This window comes from Mus caroli, chromosome X, assembly GCF_900094665.2.
Source record: "Mus caroli chromosome X, CAROLI_EIJ_v1.1, whole genome shotgun sequence".
NCBI lineage: Eukaryota > Metazoa > Chordata > Mammalia > Rodentia > Muridae > Mus > Mus caroli.
This window is the reverse complement of record NC_034589.1, coordinates 134,377,128-134,393,774: the sequence shown is the minus strand read 5'-3', so window position 1 is coordinate 134,393,774 and position 16,647 is coordinate 134,377,128. Positions and strand designations below refer to the sequence as shown.

The 16,647-nt window shown below is 38.4% G+C and overlaps 1 pseudogene; it reads right to left on the bottom strand.

Annotated features, from left to right (window-relative positions):
• Window positions 1-15,561: 15,561 nt before the first annotated feature.
• On the bottom strand, window positions 15,562-16,399 carry LOC110286138 (annotated as a pseudogene).
• Window positions 16,400-16,647: the final 248 nt, after the last annotated feature.

The window sequence follows — 16,647 nt, the reverse complement described above, 5'->3', positions numbered from 1 at the left end:
AAAATCCAAAATCTTTTTACAATTAAAAGTCTCTTAACTGTGGGCTCCACTAAAATAGTTTCTTCCTTTAAGAGGGAAAATATCAGGGCACAGTCACAATCAAAAGCAAAAATCAATCTCCAACCTTCCAATGTCTGGGATCCAACTCACAATCTTCTGGGCTCCTCCAAGGGCTTGGGTCACTTCTCCATCCATGCCCTTTGTAGCACATGTGTCTTCCTCTAGGCTCCAGATGCCTGTTCTCCACTGCTGCTGCTGCTCTTGGTGGTTATCTCATGGTACTGACATCTCCAAAACACTGCATGACCCATTCAGTCCTGGGCCTTCAATTGCAACTGAGGCTGTACCTTCACCAATGGCCTTCCATGGCCTCTTACAGTGCTGAGCCTCAGCTGCTCTGCCTGACCCCTTCATGCCTTCAAAACCAGTACCATTTGGGTGACCCTTTCATATTACCAAGTTCTGCTGCAGCAGGAGTACAACCTTGGCTATCTCTGGAACACAGCCTCTTTGTGCTTTCAGAAAACACTTCCCAGAAGATGTCACCTCAATGATGCTGGTCTCTTCTTAATCACCGCTAATTTCTTAGCTCCAGCTAACCAGCATCAATAGTCCCAGTAATGCCAAGTTTTTGCTTTAGTAGTTCTGGTATCCTGTTAATCACAGGTGATTCTTAGCCCCAACTAACCAGAACCACAGAATCTTCACAATCAAAACAGCAATGGCCCTGAAAAGAGTCTTTAATTTTCCCTCTGAAATTTCACAAACCAGACCTCCATCTTCTGCACTGTTCTCAACATTATCTTCCAAGCTTCTACACAACATCTGACAGAGCTCTTAACAAAGAATGGATCTTCAAGCCCAAAGTTCCAAAGTCCTTCCACAGTCCTTCCCAAAACATGGTCTGGTTGTCACAGGAATACCCCATTCTGCTGGTACCAATTTGTCTTAGTCAGGGTTTCTATTCCTGGACAAAACATCATGACCAAGAAGCAAATTAGGGAGGAAAGGGTTTATTCGGCTTATACTTCCATACTGCTGTTCATCACCAAAGGAAGTCTGGACTGGAACTCAAGCAGGTCAGAAAGCAGAAGCTGATGCAGAGGCCATGGAGGGATGTTCTTTACTGGCTTGCCTCTCCTGGCTTGCTCAGCCTGCTCTCTTATTGAACCAAGACTACCAGTCCAGAGATGGTCCCACCCACAAGGTGGGACCCCTTGATCACTAATTGAGAAAATGCCTTACAGCTGGATCTCATGGAGGCATTTCCTGAACTGAAGCTCCTTTCTTGCCATCCATGATGAACATATGTGTCTGAGATTGCTCTTCTTGGGGAGTTATTCACAGCAATATAAAAGACTAATACAAGTATATGCTAAAATTAAAAGTTTTATTTGATTTGGGACTTATGAGTACTGGGAGTACTCATAAGTACATTTACTTATGAGTACATTTTCTCCTAGCCTTTAATGTTTATATTTTCTTTCATTTCAGTATTTATGATTGTTACTAGCATTTCTCTGAGGAAGATCTTCTTCTAAAGAACATCTCTAGGGTGCAATCTAAAAAACAAATTCTTTACCACTCATCAAGGAAATTTCTTTTTAAGAGATAAAAATCCACAACAAATCAGAATGCCAAGTTGTGGAGCCCAGTTCCCAATGGATACATCTACAAAAGCTTCCTGCACCTTTGTCTCCTGGAACATTATGGAAGAAAGGGCAAAGTGAAAGAGCTAGAAGATCATGGAGTCTGATATGAGATTGTGTCTCCTAGTACCTGTAAAGTCTCAATAACATGACTGCCCAAGCTTGACCTGGACAAGAATAACACCAATAGACAATCATAAGTGGATGAGGAAAAGTCCAGTGGGTCTGCATCCTACTCAAAGAAATAAAGTCACCTGAGGGATACTAAGAGTAGGAAAAATACTGTCTTCCCCAAGGCAGAGCATAATTGGTGATCCAGTACCAAATGATTAGCCCTGATAACATTCATGCAAGTAACATTGTATGGACTTAGAAGGTGTGTGTGTGTGTGTGTGTGTGTGCAATAACAATTATAAAAAGAGCCAAAAAAAAGAGCCTAAGAATTTGAAAGATAGCAAGGAGACATGTCTTAGAAGGTGTGGAGAGAAGAAAGATGAGGAAGTAATGTTGTGATTATATTATGGTTCCAAATTTTAAAAGGATACAAAGCAAAAGTAAATAATTAAAAAAGCAAAAATTGTTCAATATGTATAAATCTGCATATCATAAGTTTTTTTTAACATATTAGAGAGAGACAGAAAATTGTTTACTATTCCAAATAGTTTGGGATTCAAAGAAAGAAAACATTTTTAGATATATTCTGATATCTTAATGATGAAAGCTTCACAGAAATATGGCTCCTAGAGAAACCAGGCCACTGTATAAAGAAACACTCTTAGACTAGTATAAACTCATCTTCCATCAGTGAAGTCTATCTAGACACAGACACTATTTTTCCAAGCCTGACTCTTGATAATCTTTGGATTCCTTATGTAAATCTTTTTTTTTTTCCATAGTGCCAGGTCCAGCATAACCTTGATGGGGACAGAGTGACATGGCTCCTGCCCCTGGGACAGGACCAGCAGGCATGGGCCTCCATGAGTGTTAATGACTATTGTAATGCTTGTTTGTGTATTACTGTACATATTTTATGTTCCTCCAAAGAATGTCATCCTTGTTAACATTAATGACTTCATGATAACCATGGTAATCAAAGACAATATGAGTTCAGGAGGCAAGGTTTAGCTAATGTCTCAGCAAAATGGTTAACAATGGGAACTTCAGGACAGCCCTAAGGACGAGGGAAAAGAACTCTAAAAACATGAGTTTGAAAATGTATAATTATAATTTTAATTATGTAAAAATATAATGATGTAATATTAATTATATAAGGAGCTTCACAGAGCTAAAAGAACAGAGGCAGCAACACTGTGAGCCAGCTTACCAGAAAGATATGAAGACGGGCAGACACAAATGCAGGCAGATTCCTGAATTAAAGGACAGCCTGGGACAGGATGACTTTAGGTCCCAGTGTTTTCTAATTGGAAATTTCAGAGCAGGAGTCCCACCCAGCTAGTTTATTGTCTGAGCTTAACAGAGGTAGGCAGACCTCTGAATGTTTTTCCCCCAGAGACATGGGTTTTCTGTGTAGTCCTGGCTGTCCTGGAGCTCATGCTATAGACTAGGATGGTCTCTAACTCAGAAATCTGCCTGCTTCTGCCTCCCAAATGCTGGGATTAAAGACATGTGCCACCACTGCCTGGAAACCTAGAATAAATAACTAAATTGATGTGTAAATTAAAAAAAAAAACCAGGGGCTTTGGTCTGCATGAGATGAAAAAGGAAAAAAAAATGGTAACAGTTGTAGTTCAGAATTTTTCTCTACCTGAGCTGAGCAATCTGAAGATATCTGGAGAGTGAACACAGCATTTCAAGAATCATTTCTTTTTGCTGTTGTTGTTTTGTTTGTTTTGTTTTTTGAGACAGGGTTTCTCTGTGTAGCTCTGGCTGTTCTGGAACTCACTCTGTAGACCAGGCTGGCCTCGAACTCAGAAATCCGCCTGTCTCTGCCTCCCAAGTGCTGGGATTAAAGGCGTGCACCACCATGCCCGGCCTATTTCCTTTTTTTATTGCACATTTTCTTTATTTACATTTCAAATGTTATTCCCTTTCCTGATTCCTCCCCCCAGAAACCCCTTATCCTATCACCCCCTGCTTCTATGAGGGTGCTCCTCCACCCACCCACCAACTCCCATCTCCCCATCCTCACATTCCCTTTCACTGGGGCATTAAACCTTCACAGAACCAAGGGCCTCTCCTCCTACAAGGCCATCCTCTGCTAAAAATGCAGCTGAAGCCATGGGTCCCTCTATGTGTACTCTTTGGTTGGTAGTTTAGTTCCTGGGAGCTCTGCAGGGTCTGGTTGGGTGCAAACCCCTTCAGCTCCTTCAGTCCTTTCTCTAACTACTCCACTGGGGACCTTGTGCTCAGTCCAATGGCTGGATGCAAGCATCCACCTCTTTATTTGTCAGGCTCTGGCCAAGCCTCTCAGGAGACAGCTATATCGGGCTCCTGTCAGCAGGCACTTCTTGGCATCCACATTAGTGTCTGGGTTTGGTGCCTGTATATTGGATGGATCCCCAGGTGGGGAAGTCTCTGGATGGCCTTTTCTTCAGTCTCTCCTCCATACTTTGTCTCCATATTTTCTCCAGTGAGTATTTTGTTTCCCCTTCTAAAAGGACCAAAGCACCCACACTTTGGTCTTCCTTCTTCTTGAGCTTCATGTGGTCTGTGAATTGTACTTTGCGTATCCAGAGCTTTTCAGCTAATATTCACTTATCAGAGAGTGTATACCAGGTGTGTTTATTTGTGATTGGGTTACATCACTCAGGATGATATTTTCTAATTCCATTTATTCGCCTAAAACCTTCATGAGTTTGTTGTTTTAAATAGTGGAGTAGTAAGCTGAGTAGTATGCCTTTGTGTAAATGTACCACATTATCTGTATCCATTACTCTGTTGAGGGACATCTGGGTTCTTTCCAGCTTCTGGCTATTATAAATAAGGTTTCTATGAACATAGTGGAGCATGTGTTCTTATACACGTTGGAGCATCTTCTGGGTATATGCCCAGGAGTGGTATAACTGGGTCCTCAGCTAGTACTATGTCCAATTTTCTGAGGAACCACCAAACTGATTTCCAGAGTGGTTGTACAAGCTTGCAATCCCACTAACAATGGAGGAGAGTTCCTCTTTCTCCATATCCTCACCAACATCTGCTGTCACCTGAGATTTTGATCTTAGCCATTCTGACTGGTGTGAGGAGGAATCTCAGGGTTGCTTTGATTTGCATTTCCCTGATGACTAAAGATGTTGAACATGTTTTAGGTACGTTTCAGCCATTTAATATTCCTCAGTTAAAAATTATTTGTTTAGCTCTGTAACCCATTTTTAAGAGGGTTATTTGGTTCTCTGGAGTCTAACTTCTTGAGTTCTTTGGATATAATGGATATTAGCCCTTTATCAGATATAGGATTGGTACAGATCTTTTCCCAATCTGTCAGTTGCTGTTTTGTCCTATTGATAGTGTCCTTTGAGTTGCAGAAGTTCTGCAATTTTATGAAGTTGCATTTGTCCATTGTTGATCTTAGAGACTGAGCCATTGGTGTTCTGCTCAGGAAATTTTTCCCTGTACCCATGTGCTCAAGGCTCTTCCCCACTGGCTCCTCTATTAGTTTCAGTGTATCTGGTTTTATGTGGGGTCCTTGATCCACTTGGCTTTGAGCTTTGTACAAGGAGATAAGAATGGATCAATTTGCATTCTTGCATGCTGACTGCCAGTTGAACCAGCACCATTTGTTGAAAATGCTGTCTTCTTTTCACTGAATGGTTTTGATCCTTTGTCAAAGATCAAGTGACCACAGGTGTGTGGGTTCATTTCTAGACCTTCAATTCTATTCCATTGATCTACCTGTCTGTCTCTGTACCAGTACCATGCAGTTTTCAAGACTGTTACTCTATAGTACAGCTTGAGGTCAGGGATGGTGGTTCCCCTAGAAGTTCTTTTATTGTTAAGAAGAGTTTTTGCTATCCTGGGCTTTTTGTTATTCCAAATGAATTTGAGAATTTTTCTTTCTAACTCTATGAAGAATTTTTTTAAACAAGATTTCTGATTTTAATTGGAAGATTCGTGGACAGTGAGCCCAACTCTTTTAGAATTTTTCATAACTCTTTGAGGATCTTTTTTAATAAGATTTCTCAGAAATCTGAAGAATTACTTAGCTGACACGGCTCCTTTAGATTTCTTTTCTGGCTTTCTGATTTTGATCAGAAAATCCAAAATTTATGTTAGAATTTTTCTAACAGCATTTCTGACATGATCAGAATATCCAAGATTATTTTTCTAGCAGCCTTTCTGACTTTGGTCAGAAAACCCATGAGCTATCCAGTGAGCTTATAGAATTGTTACTAGCATATTGAGCTGTGTCAAGCAGAAAGCTAGTTGTCTCAACCAGATTGTTCTTAAAATAGCCATAAAAGCCTGCTTATAGCAGAGCAGACCACACACATACACACACACACACACACACACACACACTGAGAGAGAGAGGGGGTAGGGAGAGGGAGAGGGAGAGGGAGAGGGAGAGGGAGAGGGAGAGGGAGAGGGAGAGGGAGAGGGAGAGGGAGAGGGAGAGGGAGAGCAGTACAGGAATCCATCTCAGCAGAACATAGGCCACCAGCTTGGACCCATTATTTGACTTCATTTGCTTTCACTAGTCTAAGACACCCTTCACTGAGGAACCCTGTCCAAGCCAAGGCTTGTCCTTTGCATCACAGAAACTCATTTGAATATATTTAGGAAGTATTTTGTATTTATGATTTATGATATAGAAAGAATCAGTAAGATATCTCATGTACAGTTAGATAAAATAATTTTATAGCACTATTTTAATCACTCAGAAAGTTCATGAAAGCACTGCATCATCTGCATTGTTGTCATTGCCTGAATGTTTCATGTGTGAAAATGTTAGCACTGCTACTTGTCTTTTGGGAACTTGTTATTGGTAATTGAACCGAGCTAGTGGAACTGACAGCACAGTGACCTTATGAAATACAGTACAACTACATGTGCTCAGATATTCCACTGTAATTTTGGATACTCATTTGTAAGAAAAAAACTCATTTTTATTGTTTTGGTTGTTAAAGCCATTTAATTGATATCTGGCATGAGAGACGATGAAGATTTTGTTTCCTGATTGTATTTCTAGCATTTTAAATTCTTTTATGCATTAATCAGTTTATTTATTTATTTGCTTTACATCCCAATCACAGCCCAATCCTTCCTCTCCTCCCAGGCCTATTTTTATATTCCCTTCCCCCATCCCCCCTTATGTTCTCTTCAGAGCAGAGGTAATCTCCCCCCATCTTGTCTTGACATATCAAATTACAGCAAGGCTAAGTACATCCTCTCCCACTGAGGTCAGACAATGCAGCTAGGGGAAAGGATCCAAAGGTAGGCAGCAGTTAGAGACAGCCCTTATTGTTAGGATACCCACATGAAAGCCAACCTGCACACATGTTAGATATGTGTAGAGTTTCTAGGTCCATTCCATGTATGCAGTTTAGTTGGTGGTTGAGTCTCTGTGAACCCCATCTACCTAGGTTAGTTTACTCTGTAGGTCTTCTTGTGGTATCTTAGCCAATTTGGCTCCCTCAATCCTCCTCCCTCCATCCACAATACTCCAAAAGCTTTGCCTACTGTTTGGCTCCAGGTCTATGTATGTGTTTCTAACAGCTACTGGAGGATGCCTCTCAGAAGACAGTTGTGCTAGTCTACAAGCATAGATATATTATTAATAGTGTCAAGGCTTGACTCTCTCCCATGGTGTGAGTCTCAAGTTGGACTAGTAATTGTTTGGCCATTATGTCAAACTCTGCTTGATCATTATACCTGCACATCTTTTAGCCAGGGCAAATTCGGGGTGGAAGGTTTTGTGAGTGGGTTGATGTCTGCCTTCTTCCAATGGAAGACTTGTATGACTACAGGAGGGGGCTACTTCATGTTTCATGTCCCCAGCTGTTAGGGTTCTCAGCTAAGGTTACACCCATAGGCTGCCAGGAGCCTTCCCAGTCCATTCCCATTCTCTCTCCCAGTCCTTCCCCAAATATATTCCCTACATTTGATCTCTACATTTGCTCCACTCTTCACACTCTCTCCCACCCAGTTCCCTCTCTCCATCCACTTCTGATGTCTATTTTATTTTCCCTTCTAAATGGGATTCAAGCATCTTCCCTTGAGCCTTCCTTGTTACTTACCTTCTTTGTATCTGTGGTTATTGTTAATATACACTTATAATTGAGTACATACCATGTGTGCCTTTCCCTCAGTTGGAATAATATTTTCTAGTCCTGTCTTTTTTTTAATATATGAGTAGTATTATGTTGTGTAATAGTACCACATTTTCTTTATCCATCCTTTGGTTGAGGGATATCTGGGTTGTTTTCAGTTGCTGCCTACTATGAATAAAGCTGCTGTGAATATATTTGAATGAAAGTGTCCTTGTGCTCTGATGGAGTATCTTTTGGGTATATGTCCAGGGGTAGTATAGCTGGGTCTTAAGGAAGATCTATTACACATTTTCTGTGAATTAATAGGATATATTTCTGAAGAGGATGTATAAATTGGCACTCCTACCAGCAATGGAGGAATGTTCTGCATGTTCCACATCCTCACCAGCAATGTTCTCTACAATGTTCTGTGTAGCCATTCTGACAGGTCTAAGATGGAATCTCCGAGTTCTTTTGATTTTAATTTTCCTGGTGACTAAAGACTTTGAAATTTCTATATGTGCTTCTTGGCAATTAGAGATTCCTCTGTTGAGAATTCTGCTTAGATCTGTAGCCCATTTTTAATTGGGTTATTTGGGTTGTTGGTGTCTAACTTCTTGAGTTCTTTATATGTTTTGGATATTAGCCCTCTGACAGATGTAGGATCAGTAAAGATCTTTTTCCTATTTTGTAGGCTGCCATTTTATTCTGCTGTTAGGGTCCTTTACCTTTTCCAGTCCAATCAATTTGGTGTTCTATAAGCTTCTTGTATATTTACATGTTTCTCTTTTAGTTTGAGTAAGATTTCTCTTATGTTTTTATTAAAAATATTTTCTGGGGCTTGGGCCTGAAAATCTTTTATTTTTAGTATTCTTATGTTTGGTCTTTTCATAGTATTCTAGATTTCTTGCATGTTGTGTCAGGAACACTTTGATTTATTGATTTCTTCAATCCTATCTATGCCTGAGACTCTCTTTCATCTCTTATATTATGTTGGTGATGCTTACATCTGTTTTCCTTGTTCTTGTTCCCTAGGTTTTCACATCCAGGATTTCTTCATATTGTTTCCTTTATTGCTTCTATTTCTACTTTCATGTATTGCACAGTTTTATTCATTTTCTTCACCTGTTTGATTGTATTTTCCTGTATTTCCTTAGGTATTTATTCATTTACTCTTTAAAGTCCTCTATTATCTTCATAAGATTCTATTTAAGACCATTTTCTTGTGTTTCAAATGTGTTAGGATACCCAGGGATTCCTCTACCAGGATAACTGGGAACTGGTAGTGCCATATTGCCCTTGGTCTTGTTGATTGTGTTCTTATACGATCCTTTAGCCACCCATTTCTCCCTGGTCTTGTCTGGATGTTTCTATTGCCAGTAAAACTCCCCAGGGAAGCAGGGAGAGCTTCTGGGCTGTCAGTGGAGCTCTGGAGACAGCAGACTGCTCACCTTTGCAATATGTGCCCTCAGTGGACCTGAATGTTCCTGGAATTCTTCAGGCCTCCTTGGGAAGGAAGGCAGAGTCATGTGCCATATAATAGAGCATAGGGAACTTAATTATAAAATCTTATTTGGTATAGTCTAATTTTAGTAAGTTAACAATGTCTAAAATTAATGTGGAAATGTTAGAATATCTGTTATTATATAAATATTTAAAGTTATCTGGGCAATTTAAATAATTATTTTAAATTTTTTCTCATAAATTTTTGTTATTATTTCATTGTTCAATGATTTATGAGATATTAATTACAACTTTTATGCTTGCTTTTACTAGTGGTTTTGTACAATCTTTCATTTGTGGATGAACACATTCAAATATAAGTATCAAAGTACACCTGAGAAATCAGAGTACATTTCTTGAGAATCAATTCCCATCTACCATAGATTCCAAAGATCTATACAGGTAGGCAGAGTAGTGTATCAAACACTTTGAGCCATCCAACCAGCCCACTTACCCAGAATTATTCTTAAAATTCTGTTCTTCAATGCAGTTGGTCCCTTTAATTTAATATATTTTTATTGCTATAAAGCATGATGTTCAAAAACAAAGGCCCAAACAATTGAGATAGTGTGGAATAGTGTACCAAAAATAGCATCCTTTTAATACTACTTTAAGTATAGATACATGCATGGCTTTAGATGAGTTGTTTTGCAGCTTCATTCATTTCATATATCTCAGAAATATATTTTGAAAAGCCTACTTAAACCTAAATGCATGTCATAGCTTGCTGCTGACACTATTGTTTTGATTGCATTTGGGGTTTTGACTTTATACAACAGTATCATACATTCTAGAAGCAAGTAATTAAGACTTTGTAGCAATGTTACCTAACAGCAATCAGTATAGGGAGGACCTAGATCTTTGTTTCTAATATCATTCTCCCCCAAAGATCTTGAATTCCTTGGGGAAATAAAAATTGGTTCAGAGGCTATCCTAATATAAGTCTATAAAATACAGCACAAAAATTAAAAAGGCAATTCACAATCATGATGATACTGAAGGGACACTGAGTTTTCTGAAAGATATTCCAGTGGATACACTGGGCCAAGCTGAGTAGCACCATCCAGTAGTTAATAAATATTCATAAGCCCAGACTGTTGAATGACTTATGGAGAAAGGTAAACCCATACTTTTTGAGGAGGACTGCACATAACCAAAATATATAATGCAAAGGAGGACAATTAGCAATATAGTTGTAGATACTCATCAACAGTAGCAACTGTTACTTATCAGCAAGCACTCAGTATCATAATGCTGATAATTAATGATTTACTATATGGGAAGGATAGTCACTTTTCTTTCAAATGCTACTAACCTGTCTGACCATGAAATAAATGTTAGATTAATCCCAGTCCCAATTTGTTATATAAAATACCTGGCCATCTCACCTTAAGACTCAAGTGCAATAAAAAGAAAATCTGTAACCCAGAGCCAAGAATAATTTTGATACCTATGTGGAATCAGTTCTTGATAGAGAAAATAGTCATCAAAAAATAAACCTGATCAAAATGGAAACTTAAGAAAATATTTAAAAATACTTAACCAATGGTTATATAGAAAAAATGTTTACATTCAACTAGAAAAAAAAGATCATTTCAGTAGGATATAAGAAGTCCTAACCATTAAGAAGAGATAAATAACTAATATTACATTAAGATAAAAAACTTTTATGCAGGACAGGACATGGTGGCACACTCCTTTAATCCCAGCACTTGGGAGGCAGAAACAGGTGGATTTCTGAGTTCGAGACCAGCCTGGTCTACACAGTGAGTTCCAGGACAGCCAGGGCAACACAGAGAAACCCTGTCTCAAAAAACCAAAAAANGGTCTACACAGTGAGTTCCAGGACAGCCAGGGCAACACAGAGAAACCCTGTCTCAAAAAACCAAAAAAAAAAAAAAAAAAAAAACCAAACAAACAAACAAACAAAAAACTTTTATGGGTTACAGGGCATCATTAAAATGTAAAGTGAAAGGTATTTTATAGAAACTGTATACATATATACATGCAGAAATTATTTATCAAAGTATAGACATTATAGAAATATATCTGTAACCAATTCCAATATTATAACAAGAACTATCCAAGAACTGTTACAAATCATTATAAAGAAAACAAGTGAATATGAGCAAATCTGACAAAATAATAGTTCAAAATGTATATTCAAAAGAAGAACAAAATAAACAACACTATGTCTAAATGGATAGTAATCATATGAAAAAAGATTTTAACATCTTTACTCATTAGGTAAACACAAAGGAAATGTAAGAATGATTAATAATAGTTCAGTCCATCAAATGTGTTGATTTTATGATGAAAATGTGTATATATTGTGATAATTCATCAAACTTTAAAGTTCAAGTCTAAGTTTTTCACTTTGTACATTCATTTTATGAAAAACCTAGCAAAAGTAGCAGGTTGAATGTCAATTAAAATTAATGATGCATGTAAAAACATAAGGAAATATGATGATTAGTAAACTAATTTACAAACAGTTTGAGAGGAGGTACTCTGTATAGACAGATAATACTGCTTCCAGAAGGATTAGGTTATTAAATATAAATCCCAGTTCCAGGCTTGGGCAACCTTTCTAGGAGTAGATGGCCAAGAAGTTCCCTGAGGTCATCAGATCAGTAGAGACAATACTGGTTTTGCTGCCCAACCGGAAATAGATGTTAAGATCCTATTGATGGAATTGTTGTATGCTATAATCACAAAACAAAAACAAATCAATTTAGTCTGGAAATGGGATGAAATCTTCCTGTTGTAAATCCCTCATAGCAACAGAAGCTTCTGTGCAATTAACAATAATAAGGAAGGAAAAAAAAAAAAAGAAGGGCATGGAGGAGATTTGAGTGAGCAAAGAGAAAGCCTGGGATGTGATATGATTGTTTTAATTTAAAAAAGAAAAACTAGCAGATAAAAAAAAAAAAGATGTCCACATTTTATCACATTGGAATTTAGATACTGTAAAAGGAATGGGTTATTTAGGTATGAAAATCTCTCATTGCTGTATTACTGATTTTTTTTAATAGAGAATTGGATGATCTCGGGAATAATTTAACATGCACATCATGCCATATTACCTAGAACATTAAACTAATCATGAAAACTTAGTTCAAATTTTCACCCTCTGTAAATTAGTCCATTCAATATTCTATTTACATATCAATGCCAAATTACTGCATACTTGTGTATGTGGGGTGTATGTATATTTATGTGTTCATGGGTGAGTGCATGAGTGTATGCATGCATATCGAAGAATGGGATTCATGTGGCATGTCTTCCTCTGTTAATGTCCACAGAGTCTCCCATTGATCCTGGAGTTCATTTCATCTAGACTGTAGTTCCAGAGAGCTATTTATTTTATCTACTGCTTTGTGACTTATCTTTTGCTGCTGAGTTATTTTCCCATTGCTGTTGTTGCGATTCTTTTGCTGATATTAGAATCACTGTTTCCAGTCTTCTAATGGAAACTAAGGAACAGTGACTCTGCAGGAAGTCTGTAGATCTTCACTTTCTGATTGGAACTACTGAGGTATTCAACCTCAAGGACACAAAAACTACTGGGTATTCAGTCTCATGTAAATTACAAAAAGCTGCTGTTACTATTTTGAACTTATAAGCTGATCTAACAAATTCATGTGTATGTTTTAATTTCTATTTATTCTTTTCTACTAAGGGAGTGGTTCTCAGTATTCCTGATATGCAACCTTTTAATACAGTTCCTCATTTGGTGGTGACCCCCAGCCTTAAAATTATTTAATTGCTTGTTGTGTGATTCATAGCTGCAATTTTGATAGTTATAAATTGTAATGTAAACATCTAATATGCAAGATATCTGATATGCAGGATATCTGATATGTGACCCCCCCCAACTCGCAAGAAGGTTAAAACTCACAATGGGTTAAGAACCACTGCTCTAGAGACTTCTGATAAATAAAAATTATGAATGTCAGCATTTAATGTCAATTGATCATAGTATTTAGATAGTATGTGCAATATTCTGGATTTAATTCCCAGGCCAACAAAAATACTGTGCTAAGATTTAAAATCTCTTTTATTAGATGATTTCTTTATGCACAAAAACTGACTCTAGTCTTTTATTTGTTCTCAGAAATCTTATATATCAGAGTATGTAAATAAATATTTTAAATTAATGAATATGGATGCCTGTGAAAAACTTTGCAATAGTTTTAAAGCTTAAATTTACTCTTCTAAAATATTATATTATATATTTACTTCGATATAAAATTAAACATACCATAGAAGCAATAAAATCAGGGTACCCTTTGTAGGTCCAAAATGTAAAGCCTCTGAGTTTACTTTCATGAGAGCATCCCTCTGGATGAACTTAAGTGAAACTTAAGAGATTATCATTAGTGATCTTTACCTTATCTTTGATCATTGAGTAATTTGGAGAGAATTCATTGAGCTTGATTCATATCTAGTATAAGTAGCTAAATTAACACAATGAAATATACTTGAAAATAACTGTAATGCTATATAGTAGTTTTGTAATGGCAGTTTCACTAGAACATTTTAATATTAAAACAAAGAATTATTTCTTCAATTATTTTTTGATGATTCTCTCATATATTACATCCCTACCACAGGTTCTCTTCCCTCTTCCTCTCCCAGTACCTCCCTCTACCTTCCTCCTCCTCCAGACCTACTTTGCCTCCTTTTCCCTTCAGAAACGGGCCAAGTTCTTAGGGATATCAACGACACATGACATATCAAATTGCAATATGACCTGGCCCACTGCCTGATATCAAGGCTAGACTAGGCAACCCAGCAGGAGGAAATGGTGCCAAAAGCAAGCAAAAGGGTCAGGGATAGCCCCTAGTCCCATGGTTAGGAGTCCCACAAGAACACCAAGCTCCATGTCCTTAACATATGTTCACAGGACATAGGTCAGTTCCAGAAAGGTTCCCTGATTTTCAGTTTAGTCTCTGTGAACTCCTGTGAGCCTGGCTTCTATGGGCCTTTGTCTTCTGGAGACCTTGACCACTCCTAGGTATTCCAGTCCTTCCTCCACCTCTTTGTATGATTCCCCAAACTGTGCCTAATGTTTGGCTGTGGTTCTCTTCATCTATTCCCACCAGTTGCCAAGTGAAGCCACTTTGATAATTAGGTTAGGCATCAGTCTGTGAGTATAACAGAATACCATTAGGCATCATTTCATTGACTTTGGGGGGCAGCGTATTTGGTTTTATCCTAGGTCTCTGAGTTATCCAACCTTTGTTTTCTGGACCTCTAGGCAGTGCTCCTTCTCGTGGCATGGGTATTAAGTTGCACTAGTCATTGCTTGGCTACTCCTGTGAATTCTGTGCCACTTTTACCCAAGCAAATATTTCAGGCTGGGAAAATTGTAGGTTAAAGGTTCTGTGTCTCAGTTGATGTCTGAATCCCTACTTTGGAAGCCTTGCCTGGTTACAGAACTTGGCTGGTTAAAGTGTCATGTCCTCCATTCCTAGATGTCTTCCCTAGAGTCACCCTTGTAGGTTCCTGAGAGTTTGGATTGCATTAGGTTTCTACCTCACCCTTGAAATAACCCCCAATACCAGTAAGTATCTCTCAGTACTCTTGAAATATTCCCTCCTTTTTCTATCCTCAACAGCCCAAAGTCCACCCATAAAGTCAATTTTCCCTTCTCTGGAAGATCTATGTATCTCTTCTCCCTTGAGACCTCCTTATTACTTAATCTATCTGGGTCTGTAAATTTTAGGATTATTTTATTTTATTTTACAGCTAATATCCACTTATAAATAAGTACATACCATGTTTTTCTTCTTAGGTCTGGGTTACCTCACTGAGGATCATCTTTTCAAGTTCTATCTAAATTTGTCTCAAATTTTCATGATGTTATTTTTTTTCATATAAAATTCATTTTAATTATAAATGGGACCACACTTTAGAAACACTGGTGTATGATCAGCATATGTCCATAGCAAAGGATCATAGAAAAATGCACATCTTACTGCTCAAGAAAAAAACAAAGACCAAACATTTCTTTGTACAAATATTTTAGAAAAAAAGATTAAACTAATGTAAGAATTAAAAATACAACTTTAATACAGTCTACACATGAGGAACCCTAGAGCACATGTTCTCAGGAAATCCTGCCATTTAGCAGATGGCCTCAGGCTCCCAACAGTCAGTGCCTTTTGCAGCAGAGTTGGACTCTCCTGTCTGTCTGCTCAGTGGCTGGCAGACCCTGCCCTGCTGCCAGCAGGCTCCTCGTCCTCACTCTCCTTGTCCAAGTCCTTCATGCTGCCTCCCATCATGAAATCATCTCTTAGAATCTTCCACCCTGGGCTCTCTTCTGATTTGACTTCAGTCTCTCTGGCTTTGGGGCTTTTCCCAGCAGGACTGTTCTCACTTGTACCATCCATTCCTCGAAGAACACGGACAAAATTCTTCTTGGAAACAGTTGACATCACCTTAGCTCACTTCTGGATGGAGCTTCCTACTTCCTTAACATTTTCACCAATATTCCTTTGGTGTTTCTGAAATTGAAGAGCTGCGTCACACCCCTTTTCTAAATCCTCTGAAGTTTCCTCTCTGCTTCTTTGTCTTTGACAACATCTGGATTCACTTTGCAAAGCATTTCCCACTCCTGCTTCTTATCAAGGTGCTTCCTTTTCTCCTGCCTCTCCTGCTTTAGCTTCTCCTTTTCCTTCCTGAGCTCTTTATTTTGATGAGGATGGTGGATTTGCTTTTAGGAGTCTTTTTGTTAAAGATTTTTGCCATGGCATCTGCCCAGCCTGAATTAGTCCCAGCACTTGACTCAGCAGCGTCTTCATTTTCTTCCTCACAGGATTCAACATTGTCTTCACTGTTTGCTTCCACAGCTCCATCATCTGAGTGGTCCATCTCTGATTCACAACTTCCTTCTCTATCAGAAGAGTCTTTGACCTCATCTTCTAGCTTTGACATTGCATCCTTGGCTCCTGTCTTCATGGTTTTCTTCTTCTTTGGGGAATGCTTCAGTTTTTCCCCTGGGCTCACACTTGAGTCCTGAACAGCCGCAGCCATTCTGGCTTGCCGGAAGTGCCCATGATGTTATTTTTAAAGAGCTAACATGCCATTGTGTAAATGTATTTCTTCTCCTCCTTCTTCTCCTCCTTCTTCTCCTCCTTCTTCTCCTCCTTCTTCTCCTTCTTCTCCTCCTTCTCCTCCTTCTCCTCCTCCTCCTCCTTCTTCTTCTTCTTCTTCTTCTTCTTCTTCTTCTTCTTCTTCTTCTTCTTCTTCTTCTTCTTCTTCTTCTTCTTCTTCTTCTTCTT